This window comes from Ammospiza caudacuta, chromosome 1 (assembly GCF_027887145.1).
Source record: "Ammospiza caudacuta isolate bAmmCau1 chromosome 1, bAmmCau1.pri, whole genome shotgun sequence".
NCBI classification, from domain to species: Eukaryota; Metazoa; Chordata; class Aves; order Passeriformes; family Passerellidae; genus Ammospiza; species Ammospiza caudacuta.
This window is the reverse complement of record NC_080593.1, coordinates 113,173,649-113,188,153: the sequence shown is the minus strand read 5'-3', so window position 1 is coordinate 113,188,153 and position 14,505 is coordinate 113,173,649.

Below are 14,505 nucleotides of genomic sequence, written 5' to 3'. Positions count from 1 at the left end.
GCTATTTGGCTCTTGATTTGGTCACATTCGATGCAGCTGAACAGAAATTAAATACCAGTTAACCTGATGCTGCTCCAGAAATCTATACAGAACACAATATAGCATTCTCAAAATGAGACTTGACAAGCTATTTTCTTGTGGCAAATTTGCCTTGACAATACAATTTCGATTTGCCCAAAGGCTCCTATGTTTCTAGTATCTAGCAGTGTCAGAAGTAAGTACCACAATAATTTGGGGGCTGATAGTTCATGTGGGTAACACAAGATCTCCTTTCTGAGACACCATTTAGGAGATCAGAGCAGAATTTTGTTCACTGTATTTTCACTTGCAAACCTTTAGGTACCCTAAAAATGCTTCATGAGGAAGACAATTAATGAAGCATTTGCAATTAACTTCTTTTATTACTGAGTACCGCCCCAGTACTGTGATGTAATTCACCTGTGCTGTTTGACCTAAAGGGGAATTTGGCAGTTGGAGCTGAGATGTTCTCACGGATCTGCCCTATTACCTAACTTTGCCTACTGCTTCATTAAAGAAGTGTAAAATGATTTCCATATAAATACAAAATCAATTTTATACAAAGCACTCTGAACAAATGTCTTCCCCTATATGATTAAAAGAAAAAAAAAAGGCATTTTATTTGGCTGGAAATGCTTTGATAAACAACAGGTCTCATTCACTACACCATTGAAATGCTCTAATGAATTTTTAATATCTTTAGTTGTTTAACTGGATCTTATTACAAAGAAGCTGAAGACAGGAGCATGATGTTTCCTCCACTGGCACATTTAAGAAATCAGTAGAGGCATGCCAAGAGAATGTTCTGTTTTCAAAACAAGGCTCCACACCTGAACTCGGGATCAAAAATTAAAAGCATTTTTTCATTGTTTCTAGAATTAAACTACTGCTGCTGATTTTAAATTTATATTACCCTTTCCTCAAACTCACTACTTGGCTCTGTCCTTGACCTCCCTACAGGTATGATATTGCATCTGTGGCTGGCTGACAGGTGGCAGAAACTGATCACATTTGAAAACAAATTAAAGGTGAAAGATCTCTTGCTACAGACAATAGGAGGGAAATTCTGCTATTATAATCTATGTGCCATTAACCCATGAAGTTAAAAACTTGATTTCCAAGACGCTGACATGCTTCACTTGTAGCTACTATTGCACAGGCCTGCCAGCTGCAGAGATCTTCTCTGTCTGCTCAGCAACCCCGTACTGATTAGCAAGATTGAGCTGAGAAAGTTCACCTTACACCATTTTGTCAGGACCTTCATTTACTACCAATGTCCCCACGTCTGCTGCAGGTTTTAAATCTTGTATGCAGTCCTAAGCCATAGGAACTCAAGATGATAAATCATTACAGACTCCTCTAGAATTCTGCTGCTTTTCTGGTGACCGACCTGCTGTGCCTTGAGAAGCCCCCCAGCTTGCATGGAGGCTTGCTTAGCTGTAAAAGCCCATGTATTATCATCACCAACAGAACAATGGAGTTGGCTGCACATGCAGTGGGAGCCCAGAGCACCACTGGACAGAAGAGCCTCTTGCAGAGCTTGCAGAGCAGGGATCGTGAGGAGTGTAACACAAAGAGGCCTGCGGAGCACTAATGCACGTAGGGGTTGCTGTGCCAGGGCTCCACTCAGCAGGCTGCATCTGCTGGCAAAGGGACAGGGGAGGATTAGTGCTGATCAGAAAGACAAGCTACTTGCTCAGTTTCCTCATGTAAGAAGGAGAGGAGTAGTACAGCAGGGGTAGGAAGAGCTTCAAAGCCTGCAAGGACATGAGAACTGTTTCCACACACACACAAAAAAAAAAAAAAAAAAAAAAAAAAAAAAAAAAAAAAAAAAAAGGAGGTGCATCTTCCAGCAATTTTTCTGAGCACAGTGAAGAAGGTACCAAAGTTCACTCACCCCATAGATTACCCTGAATGAGAAAAAACATGTAGAAAGTGGGTGTCTTCTTCCCAGAACACACTCCAGAGTGTTTGAGAATGTACCTCATCCTCCCCCACATTTGTTTGTTTTATCCATCTGTTATTGCCCCATATTTGATTATGAATTGAAAGCATTCTCCTGGAGCTGCACTCTGAGCTTTTCAAACTGAAGTGTTTGAATAAGGCTTGTCACTACAGGAAGGATACAGAGGGCATCACATTCCCCAGCTGCCTCCCATCACCCTTTCCCCCTCCCTCCACCTCAGGGCCAGCAAGCAGCTTGGATGCAAAAGGGGAGAGCTCTAAGCAGCTGCTACCTCTTCCCTGTTTCTCCTGCTGAGCAGCTTCCATGCAGGAAAGTGGTTCTGTTGCTTGATTTCAAGTTGGAGGAGTCTGAGGGCAAACAGAATGCTTCATTGGGCTGTCTAAGCCTGAAGTGGCACATTAGTAGAGGATGGATTCCCCCCAGTCCTACACAGCCACAAAGGACAGGCATATGAGAGGGAGGTCATGTGGCTCCCCGATTCTCCCTGCCCCAGCCACAATGCCTAATTAAAGAAATTATCCTAATTTTTCCCAGATGAGTGTCCCAAGGAAATGCACAGTCTAACAAAGCATTTATTCTGGAAGAGTCTGCTGAAATAGGATGTTCTGGCAGTACTCTAAAGTTGGGAAGTTCCCTGTCTTCCAGAGGACTTTCCAAAAAGGGGCATTTGAGGGTGATTTTCACTTCCTCTGCACTGGCTGCATTGACACATGAAATAACCTGTTTAAGTCTTGGGCTATGGAGGAGTTTCTTTGCTCCAGCCAAGTGTCCTGCAGAACAAGTTAAAACTCTTCAGCTCAGCCTATCACACTGTCAAGAGTGTGATAAAAACCATGGCAGCTAGCAGAGCTGGGAGCATCCATATTGTTTGCACACTGTTCCTAAGTGAGAAGAATATAAATCTTTTAAATGTATAGCCTGTTTCTTAAGAAGTAGTTTTGGTTTTTTCCTGAATTACTCCAATAAGCCATTTGCATTTGATAATTTAACTGATATGAGGGCTGTTTCAGGTAGCAAATTTGCCACTTTGTTCTTCACAACACAAGGAAATTTATTTTAAAAACAAGTTCTCAACTTCAAAGCTTTATAAACTGACACAAAACACAGCACACACACACACCACCCATGCTTCGCATTTTAGCCATTTGCAGAGCCCAAAGCAGTGTGGAGACAACTGACAGTAAGGGGATTGAAAGAGCTTTTCTGTGTGGGCTCCTGCTGCAGCCAGATTGGATGAGGGAATTAGAGACAGGGCGTGGTTCCCACCTCGAATGCCTCTCCTGCAGTTCACAGACCTTCACACTGCCTTATTAACACGCACTTCCCTCTCTCCTTCCAAACATGCAAACTGCGCCCTCTCCCAGGTCCCTCCTTAGCTTAAGGGTGCTGGCATGTTCTCCGCTGACTTTCTGGAACCCAGGGATTTCCAATTGTTTCCACATCCTCCTCCTGTTTCTCTTCTGGCTGTGGTGCCTTTGGGCTGCCTGCTTGACTTCCCACTCCACAGGTCTGCAAGGCAAGGGCAGAAACGCCAAAATTAAGAGAGCAGAGTAATATTTGCACAAGCCAGAAGGGAAGAGGAACAAATATAAATTGCCCGGGGCCAAATTTTCTTATTCTATCTTGCTCCTTTCTGAAAAGGCAGCCTTTGTGTCTCCTCAGGTTCTTGTTAAGCTTCCCAGAGCATCCAGCCTTGTCTCTCTCAGTTGTTAGGAAGCAATGAGGAGTGTCTTCTTTGCTTTTGGGGACAAAAGGCTGCATCAACAAGGTGAGGTACAGGCTCACTGCTTTATTCAAGTATGTGGCACCACACTGCAGCAGATCTGAGAATCCTTGAACATACTACTGCAACGTTTTAAATTCTTGCATTAGAAGACATCTTCCCAGAGCAAAAATTGCCCCCAATCTGATAAGCAGTTGTTGCAGAGCCTGTACCTAAGGCCTGTCCAGCACTCAATCTAGCAATTCCCCGACAAAGATTCCAGCTTTGCCAATCACACAGCCCTAAAACACTCCCTTGGCTTTGCAGTGCTTATTTAACTGCTCTTCTATTTTGCTGCGTGTCAGAGACACTCCTCACTCCATTCCTTCCCAACTGGAAAGCTGGTGGCTGCAAGCAGCCTCCTCCAAGCCCTTCCCTGGCCAAGGTTACAAAGGGCCTCCACCCTCCTGCTTGCTCTGGGTACTACTACAAAAACCCCCTTCACCCTGTTCCCAGGCCAAGTATTGCAGGGAGAGAAGGGGAAGGAAGGAGAAGAAGATAGCAAATGGACTTATTGTTCACAAGAAGGGTGGGGGAAATGTAGAGAAAAGCTGACCTGAGATGCAAGGCTCTGTTAGTTTCCTCCTTCTCCTGTGAGGATGATTTCTGCTGTTCTCATTCTTCCCCACTCTAATCCAGCTCCTACCCCTAAAGGGAGGGGAGGATCTGTGCCTGTCTTTTGCAGAAGTCCTGGCTTGATGCTTTTCTCTAGGAAGCCAGTCAATCAAAGCAGCTCTCCACACTGGCAGAGCTGGGCCTGTGGTGAAGGCCGAGGGCCAAGTTACCGACAGCACTGCAGCTCTTCACGTGCCCCTCTGTAGGATGGCCAGAGTGAGTCAGACACCAAGCATTTATCTGGTTAATTACTCCATTTTCTGCACTATTCCTATTTCAAAATCTGGATGCATACACTTGCAGCCCCTAACAATAGCATGTTTGTGTGATTCCAGCTGACCAAACAGCAGAAGTTATTTATAACTACAGATGACCGGACTCCGCTGTATTTTCATTTATGTATTTTTCCTTAGATCATCCATTGGAAAGGGGTCATACTTTCATGTTTCTCACACGCAGAGGCCCTGTAGGTTAGCACACAGGAGATGAACCTTGGCAGCCTGCACTGCTGGACTGCCTGAAGAAGAATTCTCACTGCAGCTGCCTGAACCAGGAACACACAGGGGCTGAGGGGGAGGTAATTGTTCTCAGTGCCACACCAGGCAGCAGGTGGCTGAAATGGCAGAACCAGTGATTCTCAGATATAAAGCTTTTTTAAATGACTGCTCATTTGTGGGTTTTTCTTTTGTCAAGGCTCACTGGCATTTCAGAGGAACAGTCAGTGCCTGAGGAATTCCAAAATAAGTGAGTGGAATATTGAGAAGTGGCATTTAGTAAACAGGATAAGTGACCATAAGGTGAAGCCTCTTATTCTTAGATGGGAAACAGAGCCACAGCATGTCCATCCACGCTAACAGAGCATAATTTCCCACCCACATCAATGCACTGAATTAAAAAACACTTTTAATATATTTAGATGCTTCTCTCAGTACAAGCTTAAATGGGGACAGGCTTGAATTTACTTTGGTAGTTAGGACATCAAAGGTTACCTCTTTGAGGCCCTTCTACCTACAATTTTTCACATGATAGGAAGGCTTACAGTAGGTAAAACACTTTCTGTAGTCCCATCACCATGCAACAATGCTATCCAAGACAAATTATTCAAACAAACATACTATAACAAAAAAAAACCCACAAGCTGCAAAATCCCTTGTTTCTATGTAGTAAATAGGGCAATTCTCCACAAGGCTTCTAGAAGAAGCAAGAGACACAAAAGGAGCTGCTACGTCCAAGGTCTCCTTTTAGGGTTGCACACCAAGATTCAGAGCTGCCAGATGGAGACAGCAGCATATTTTACAGTATACTGATGTATGAAATAGGTCTCACAAGTAATCCCAGCAGATACATACCCAGCCAGAGCATATCTATAAAATAAAGCTACAATATCTTTTTCTTAAAAGACAGAGTATTAAGGAACTTGGTGATTAGAAATGCACAATAAAACTCACAGATCACAGTAAATGGGACAGAAATTAGTCATCAAGGTTTCATTCCTTTATGTTAAAGCATCATGTGTTTAATTGGTCCAGCCCAAATAACAGAGAAAAATGTACCCCAAGAAAAAGCAGGGGTCTTCTTTGGGGTACTTAAAAATATTAAACTGCCCTGAGGAGGCTGTGTCCATGCAACTGAATAGTGGTGCTGTTCTCTAGTACAAAAACTTTTCCTACTTACAGAGGGTTATCTTTCCCATTTGGTTTTCTTCTTTATCTGTGGGAAATTTAGGCATTTACTAAAGATTTCAGAAAAGGGAAGTCGCCTGGTATTGGGAATTCTGATATCACAGCCATGGAATGCCACACACTTACTAGCCAAGTGTTTCCATCCCTCTGTATACATGACTCCTTCCTCAAGCCAATAATTTTCATAACCTTTTGCCCTTTTCATGGCATCATAGCTATTTAGTAATATTTACTTTTTTCCCATCTTGTACAATATATGACGCCGTTGCCTTGCTGGTTCATGACTGATCCCTGCATAGATCAACTCAAACTCAAGGCGTAGTTCACAGAGTTTGTGTTCCCAAGTATGTTAGTCAATAACCCCTAATTTATCTAAGGAAAAAGACATCCAAATGATTAAGGGGGAGGTACCACAGCTTTTTTAAGCTTCTATCTGGTGCCATTAGTCTCAGGCACCAGTCTCACAACAGAATTTACTGGAAGAGCTTTTATCTTTTGGAAACCAGTGCCTTCTGGGCTAATACTGAGAATATGTACTTGGCAATATATCCAGCATAGGCCTGTAATTAGCAGCCAGTATAGCACTTCTGTTCAGCAAATGACCAGTTTATTACTAAGGACCTATTTGTATTATCACTATCTACTAAAACTAGACATTATTTTAACTGCTACGTGGTCTAGGCCAGATAAAGTTCCATTGTCATCCTGATGTCCACTTGCAAGAATCATGAACACTAGCTGAAGTGCCAATTTGTCACCAAGTTGCAGACTTTCTTTAGAGAAGTGAAGGAAAAATCCAATTGCTGTACTTACATCAGAAAGAAGACTTAAGTTGCCTTTAGCCTCATTCCCAATGTAGAATGGATTGTGAATCATTTTTCTCAACATCTGTATTAAAATGGATGAGTTTCCTGAAGGACATTCAATTAATCGACTTAGGGGACTACACCTTCAGTAAGAGAAAACTCTGCTGCCTACTGACCATTGAGGAATCATCTTGTAAAGAATAGTGAAAATTTAAGAATATAGTTACATGTCTTCTCATCCTGGAAAGTCTGTATTGAAAGAAAAACTGATTTGAAATATGCACACCTAATTTTTACTGAGTCCAGGACATGTCCACATTAATATGTGCTTTAAAATATTTATTTTGCCAGGAAACTCCAGGAATACAGACCTTCTATACTGCAAATCAAAACAGAAGTGTCACAAACCTGCCAAGTTCCTCGTGGTGCCCTGTGGGTACCCCAGAAGCTGTGTGCATTGCATCCTGTCTCCTCAGCATGAGGTCATCTGCAATCTCTGACTCTGAGAAAGGTCCTTTCCTCTTACTGCCTCTAGCAGACTCATGTAAGAATCTGAAATACAAAAGCACAGAGTGTGAATAGAGTAAACCAGAGTAGAACTATTATATCTCTAGTGTATTGGATTTTCAAAAGTGTGAAAACTTTCTTAGAAATCTTGCAGACTAAAAAACTTTATAGAATGAAGTGTAATACTGACCCTCAGTCCTTCTTTTACCCTTGAGCAGAAGAAGTAAAGAAACAGTCGTCCATGGGGAGGAAGTTGAACAGACCAGGACCTGCGTTTTCCTCCAGGATGCTCACACTGGATGACACACTGCCTATGGTATTGCTGCTAGAGACATTCCTGAGAAGCCTGAAAGAACACAGCAAGTGTCTGTAAAATATGCAGGGATCTCTGCAAGATTCAGGCCAAGCACTGAACATTTCTTCCTGCAACATTGCTGCCCTTTTTTTTCAGTATGATTGATAAAAACTGTAGTTATTCTTCTCTGTATGGTCAAAGAACAGAATCATAAAATCATAGAACCATTTAGATTTGAAATGACCTTTAAGATCATTGAGTCCAGCCATTTACCCAGCACTGCCAAGTCCACCAGTAAACCAACAGTGACTATTTAGGCTGCCCATCACATATGGGAAGCCTTGGGTAGGAAATCTGTCATACAGGTTTGTGTAGCACCTCTCCCCAGCTCCAGATGTCGGAGGGGAAGCCATACAAGACAGAGTTACAAACCTCAGAAGTATGCTTGGTCTTGTCTATCCCTCATCCGCCACCAGCACTAACACTGCAGATCTGTCCAGTGTGGAAATATGAGTTCAAAAGCCTTTCCACTCTCTCTGCTGACTTCAATACAGCTGCTAAGCTTATGCATGATATGTTTATGTTAAGGGTTTGGTGTAAACGGGGCTTGTTTTGCATAGCTGTCTGAAAATGTCCCATCCCCTCCTTTTCAAAAATGGGCAAAAGACCAAATATTTCTGAAAAGCTTTTAAAATCCTATAGTCTACAGAAGACATTAAGTCTTCTGAAGCAAAATTGAAAATTTGCAGAGAGAGCAGGCATTTTTTTCTGTGAGAATGTTACATTGTTAAAAATGCTGAGTTTAAAAACTTTCAGATAATCCCAATCACCAAACTACACTAAAAAGTAGAAAAGATAATTCTGCATGAATTCTTCACCTTCCAAACGGTTCCTTTTTAAGATTCCTTTAAAGATTTGTCTTTAACACAGGCAGCATAGTAAAAATTCTTTGTAAAAATGAGGATTAGTAACAGCATTTCACATAGTGAAGACTTTGTAATGCACCTCTTATTTATTTTGGTCTCAGACTCATTAGGAAAAGAGAAAGCGCTTGCAATTTCTTGATGAAGTAATTTAGTGAATAGGGGTCAAAGAAAGTAATTTAATTACTGGCTTAGATAATTTATGTGACAGCCATGCAGTTCTTTTATCTTCTGTTAGGCAATGTGTTCATTTTTTTATGTCTAAAGCTTTAACACAGTGTGTCACAGTGCTAAACTCAGAATGTGTGGAAAGCCCAGGGTCTCTGTGACAGAGAGTCAGACTGCAAATTAATTAATTCCTCTTTGCTGCTTGGAATGGGGACTATTAGGCACAGCTTTTTCCAAGTTGTTCCGCCCTGAACTACATAGATATACTTAAGACATTTTCCAGTGGGCAATGCAGTACCACAGCAACCTTGCACTGAACAGTACTGAGGAACTCCAGAGACAAGGTGGGTAATGGTGTGAGCTGGGCCCAGCACAATGCTCACATGCCTTTCTCTGGCCCAGGGAAAAGTCTGGTGAGGAGGGCCACATGCACAGCTCCATGAGACCTCATAAAAAGAAGCTAGATCACTGTAAGAAAACACCACAGGCTAATCCAAGGCCACAGGTGGGTGAAATCTCCGCTGGAATATCCCCCTTAATGTCGTTAGGAATATTCAATGCCAGTGAATCTGGCTCTCTTTAGCTCCAAAACTTGCAGACCCCTCTGCAGAAACAATTCATACCCAACTTATATAATTCTGGCCCAGTGTTACTCTTACTCTGAACTACAGATTACATTCAAGAGATGGTGTTGAAAAATCAAGGACAAGAAGAAATCCAGTTATTACCTCTATATTTATCTTCTAGGAGGGAAAAAGTGAAACATGAGACATATGTGAACCAAGCCCCTTTACCTCTCAGAAAAGATTACATGGGAATTCAAATGTCCTGGTATAATTCACAGATTCCTGAGTTCACATGAACAGCAGCAAAAGAAGAAAATTGCTCCATGTCCTGTAGAGAGGAAATGAAAGGTATCTGGAAGAGAAGAAGAATGTGCTGTGTGGTGCGAAAATGCTGTTTTGATTCCTGATGCTAAACATCTGCCATATTTTTGTGTGGAATCATTTGACTTAGTGAGAGAATAGCATCTTCAGGATTGTGAAAAGTCTATTCCAGACTCGAGCTGTCTGAATTGGCAGCTGTGAGAACACCCACAGGAAGCATGGGACCCTGGAAGAAAAAGTGTAGGAGTACATCCTGTGGGGATAGATAAAAGCCAGAGCTGGGCTATGGGAACCTCTTCAGAACAAACATGCAAATACAGTTTCGCAAGTCAAAGCCCCAACTGTTTGTTTAGGGATTTTTCGGTTATTTGTTGCTTTTATTTGGCTTTCACAGAACAGAAACAGAGAAAGGATCTCAGGAAAAAAAAAAAAAAAAAGATGAATGAAAGCAAACCTTAGATGTTTTCTATATTGTTTGGTGTGGGTTCATGTGCTTCGTGTGCAGTGCCACAGCTTGCTCGATTTGCCTTGTGACAGGAGATTGCCATAACATACCTATTTCTGGTCCACTGAGTTTGATAGTTTGCACACAGCCAATAAGAGCAATGCTAGGGAAGAGCTGCCTGCAATTCCTCACTGTTGCCCTTTCATGGACAAATGCCTCCTCTCACCCACGTGAAATCTTACAGTTCATGAGGAAGTGCAACAACTGGAAAGAACTGAATCAATTTCTTAATTATTAAGTGCTCCCAGTCACCAAATTCAAATAGCAATTGGTGTCATGGATAAAGACAGCTTCCCATGAATACTGACAGTTGACTGAGAGACCTTCTGCCATAAGAACACTCATTCCCTTGTGCTCCTGTCATTGTGGTAATATGCTCATCTGTCTTCTATCTTTATGTGCCCTGCTGAATAAAGCTAGATGGATTTGGTTTTATCTTGCCTAGATGACATTTTCATTTAATGCTTGTACAATATTTTTCTCAGTCTTTCAGGCAACTTTCTGCTGTTTGCACAAATGATACCCTGCAAAATCGATGCCCAGAGATTGATTGCACATTGTATCAATTAATATTTCCTTTTCTTTCTGAACATTCCTAATTCCTATATCACTGAGAAGGTTGAAAGGGATGTTTAAATTGGCTTTTTGCATACTATCTGTTATTCCTTGTGTGACACATGCTGTATATTCTCTTGTTCTATTTACTTTCCTGCATAAATAATCTTAATATTTTCAATTTCTTCCTACAAGAAATATGTTCTATGTAGTTCTCTGCTATTTTCGCTACCTGCCTGGAGTTGGTTTCTACTTCTGCATCTGCCTTTTTTTTTTTTTTTTGCATGGGGTTAATAATGAAAATGAGGACATGACATATTAGATGTAACATGTAATACTCTCAGTTTGAGTGTCTACTTACTTCTAATAAGCAGCTGAACAAGTTCTTTATTCTGTCACACACCCAGAAGAGACATTGACTGCGTTGTTCATGATAACTCCTCAGGCCTTCTTGTTTCCCAGGAAGTTACTACTACATTCAGAACCCATTCGTATGAAAAAAATAATTTAAAGTGTATAAAAAAGGAAACAACCACCAGCTCAGTACAAGTTTAAAGAAGTAAACATTTTACAAGTTATCATGCAGTGTAGAGAATTGGTGACCATCTCTCAAAGTGCCTTTTGATTCCCCAAATGCTGATGGGAAATATTCTGGAGGCACAAATAGACTGCAGATGTTGGAGAATACATCTTAGAATTCTGCTGAACATATTACCCTACTGGGAGGCTGTTTTGAGTCTCCAGGGACATTCCTCTGAGAGCCCAGCTGATTGTCTCATATTGAAAAAACATGTCCAAGATACATTCCAAGTAAAAGAAAATAGAACAGGGGTACTCTGACCAAATATAAATCATGGGGCTAAAGGGCAGTTTATCTTCCATCCTTCTTCCATTTCTTTTCTCCCCCAATGAATATTCCCCCCAGGGAAACAGACCACTGGGTAAAGGACTGCCAAACATGATGACTCAGACATTAGGCACTGTCCCCAAGTGCTTCACAGATGGTGTCTGGATGGGAAACCCAGATCTTTCGGCACCATGAGCCTTGCTACTTTTTTTTTTTTTTTTTTTAATTCACTGTAGTATTACTTCTGATCTCATGTCAAGCCCTTATAGCACTGTTGCCCCCTACAATGAATCCTGATCCTGACCTTGTAACAAGCAATGTCATTGGCACATAAAAAAGATAGGAAAGAAATCCTAGCAGACCTTGGGGAGTGGGAAAAACAATGCTAAAATAAACACATTACTTAAAAGATTATCCTGTGTCTAATTGAAAAAAAAATTAGGAAAGAGTCTGCTGCAAAATACAGGCACATTTGAAGTACAGTGCATTAGCACAATTGCATAATTGTAGGTACTATGAAAGAAAATGTTCTCTGCACAGATTTTATTGGTCTGCTTCTTTTTGTAGAATCCTGTTTGTTTCAGTAAAATCCTGTTCCCTTCAGTTTGCTTTATGTTTCCCCAAAGCTAGCACTTCTTGGGATGCACATCTGGGCCTGGGCAAGCCTGAAAGCAATGGCATATTTCTGTGCTTCTCCAGTACTGTATGTGCACACTAGACACTGGAAAAGTCCTCTATAGAAAAAAAAAAAAACAAAAAAAGAAAAAAAAACCCAGCAGTTTTTCCTTCCAAGAAGACAAGCTGAAGAAAAGCTCTGTAAAGCCTTATAGATTATGCACAACAAATGCAGCTATCACAATCCCAAACAAAACATACCATGGGAAATGTGAAATACCCCTTCCTCTCTGTCTCCCCACATCTCGCACACACACATGCACAAACCCAGTTGCAAAGGATAAAAGAAGAGGAATTGCATGATGAGAAGAACCAGGTCCAGCAAGTTTTTTGGTTTTTTTCTTCCTCTTCTTTCTCTCTTTTTGTTTTTAAGGTTTGCCATCAGTATCGTCATAAGAAGCAAAGGAAGAATTGTTCGCTCCAACTGCAAAGAATAAATATCTAGGTGTTTTTGTAGGCTTCATTCTGTTCCAAATGTTATGTAGCAATTCATTGAAGTTCTCCAATTTACACAAATTCAGCTGAGCAGTAATTGTTTAAATCAATAGAGTTATTTTAGCATGTATAAAAAAGAAATGGAATGCAGACATTTTATTTCAGTATTCTAATTAAAAGGTCCCAGACTTGGAAGCAGCAACTCTTATGTCAGTTGATTCCTCAGTTTTATAAAAAGAAGTGTCTGATTAAAGTTGATAGCGCTCTGCAGAGCCAATGTCCCTGAGCCAGGGGTTTTACAAGCAGCAGGAACAGGGTCACAGACAGTGACCACCACAGGGTTCCTTGCTTGGAGACAGTCACTTCAGAGTGACACCTGGAAAGATACACTTCTTAACAACCAGTTGTTGAACTGCTATGGAACTGACAGCGTAAATCAGCATAAAACTAGCCAGGTTTCCAAAATGTGCCTAGCAGGCAGTTTTCAAGCCCTTCCTGGTTTTGGAAGCAACTTTGTCAAAATTGGACCCTCTCCACAAAGTGCTTTGATGTTGATGAATCGGTAAATTCCAACGAAAACTTGTTTAGTCAGAATTTTTCTGACCAGCCCTACTTCCTCCTTCTGCCAAGCCTATTTACTCATTTTCAAACTTTCTGTGTGGCTTCAGGCAAAGGTTTTCTGCCACAGCCATCCCAGCTGCAGAGTTCAGGCACAGCTCAGCACAAGCTCTTGCCCACCAGGATCCTCCCCTTCCATGTCCCTGTGGGAGAGAAGCTCCGTGCAGGAGCACAGCTCACAGCCTCCCTCAGCATCCATAGCACAGCTCGAGCCAGACCCACGTTGCTCAGGAGGCTTTGTTGTGGGAACTAAAGCACCATCACCCAATTTTACTCCATTATCACCCCAGGGAAAGGGAAGCACAGAGAAATAACCAGTGTCACAGCAGCGTTAAAGGTATTGCCTGGTCAACATGGTGCCTGGCTTCATACTGAGCCCAGTGGTCCATAACCTCTATTGGCATGTTTTGAGTCACACAGAGACTACTGAGAACTAGAGTCCACCATGGATGTGGATGAACCTGTGCATAAAATGGGGAGGGAGGCTGGGAGACAATAGGCTAAGATTATATTAAAGCATTTCTGTCCTGGGCTTGCAAAAACAATGCACTGCATTGAGACGAGGTGTTATTGTCTGCTTTTAAGTGTACCCTCCCTTTCAAGTTAAAAAAACTTTCTTAATAAAGTATCTGAGGTCATGCTATTGTCATGAGAGCTTGGCAAGTGCTCAGCAGCTGTCACCGTGGTAGCAGGACTGTGCCTGGTGCCAGTCCCCTTTGTCACGACAGCCACAGCAATATAAGGAGAAGGGCCTCGCAGGATGCAGGACAATACTGGGAAGGAAAAGGAGGGAATCCTCGACCTTGGGCCAGGGCCTGGTGGCAGACTATTGAACCCCACACATCTCAGCAAAGCACAAGGAGTAAAAATTCTTGGAAGCTGCAAAGGTTGCAAGTGAAAACAAAAGATTCTATCATGTAGGAAATAGAACAAAACACAGAGAAATTTGTTTTGTTTTCAGAGATAAAATAAGCAAACAGCACTCTGCAAGGGTCAGGAGCACTGCACCCCGCATGCAGCACTCACGGAAGGGAGGAGGACAGAAAAGCTGGAGGGAATCTGGAAGCAGGTGGGTAAGTGCTCTCTGGAGCTTTCCAAATCTTTGCTGTGAGGAAGGAGACTCCCTCATGAGAAAAAGGGTGATGATGCTGTCCACTAGAATCTAGAACATAATTGTCTATCCAAACAAAACCCTGATTATGTAATACAATCAAATAATTGTCTTTTGAGCCCATAGCTGA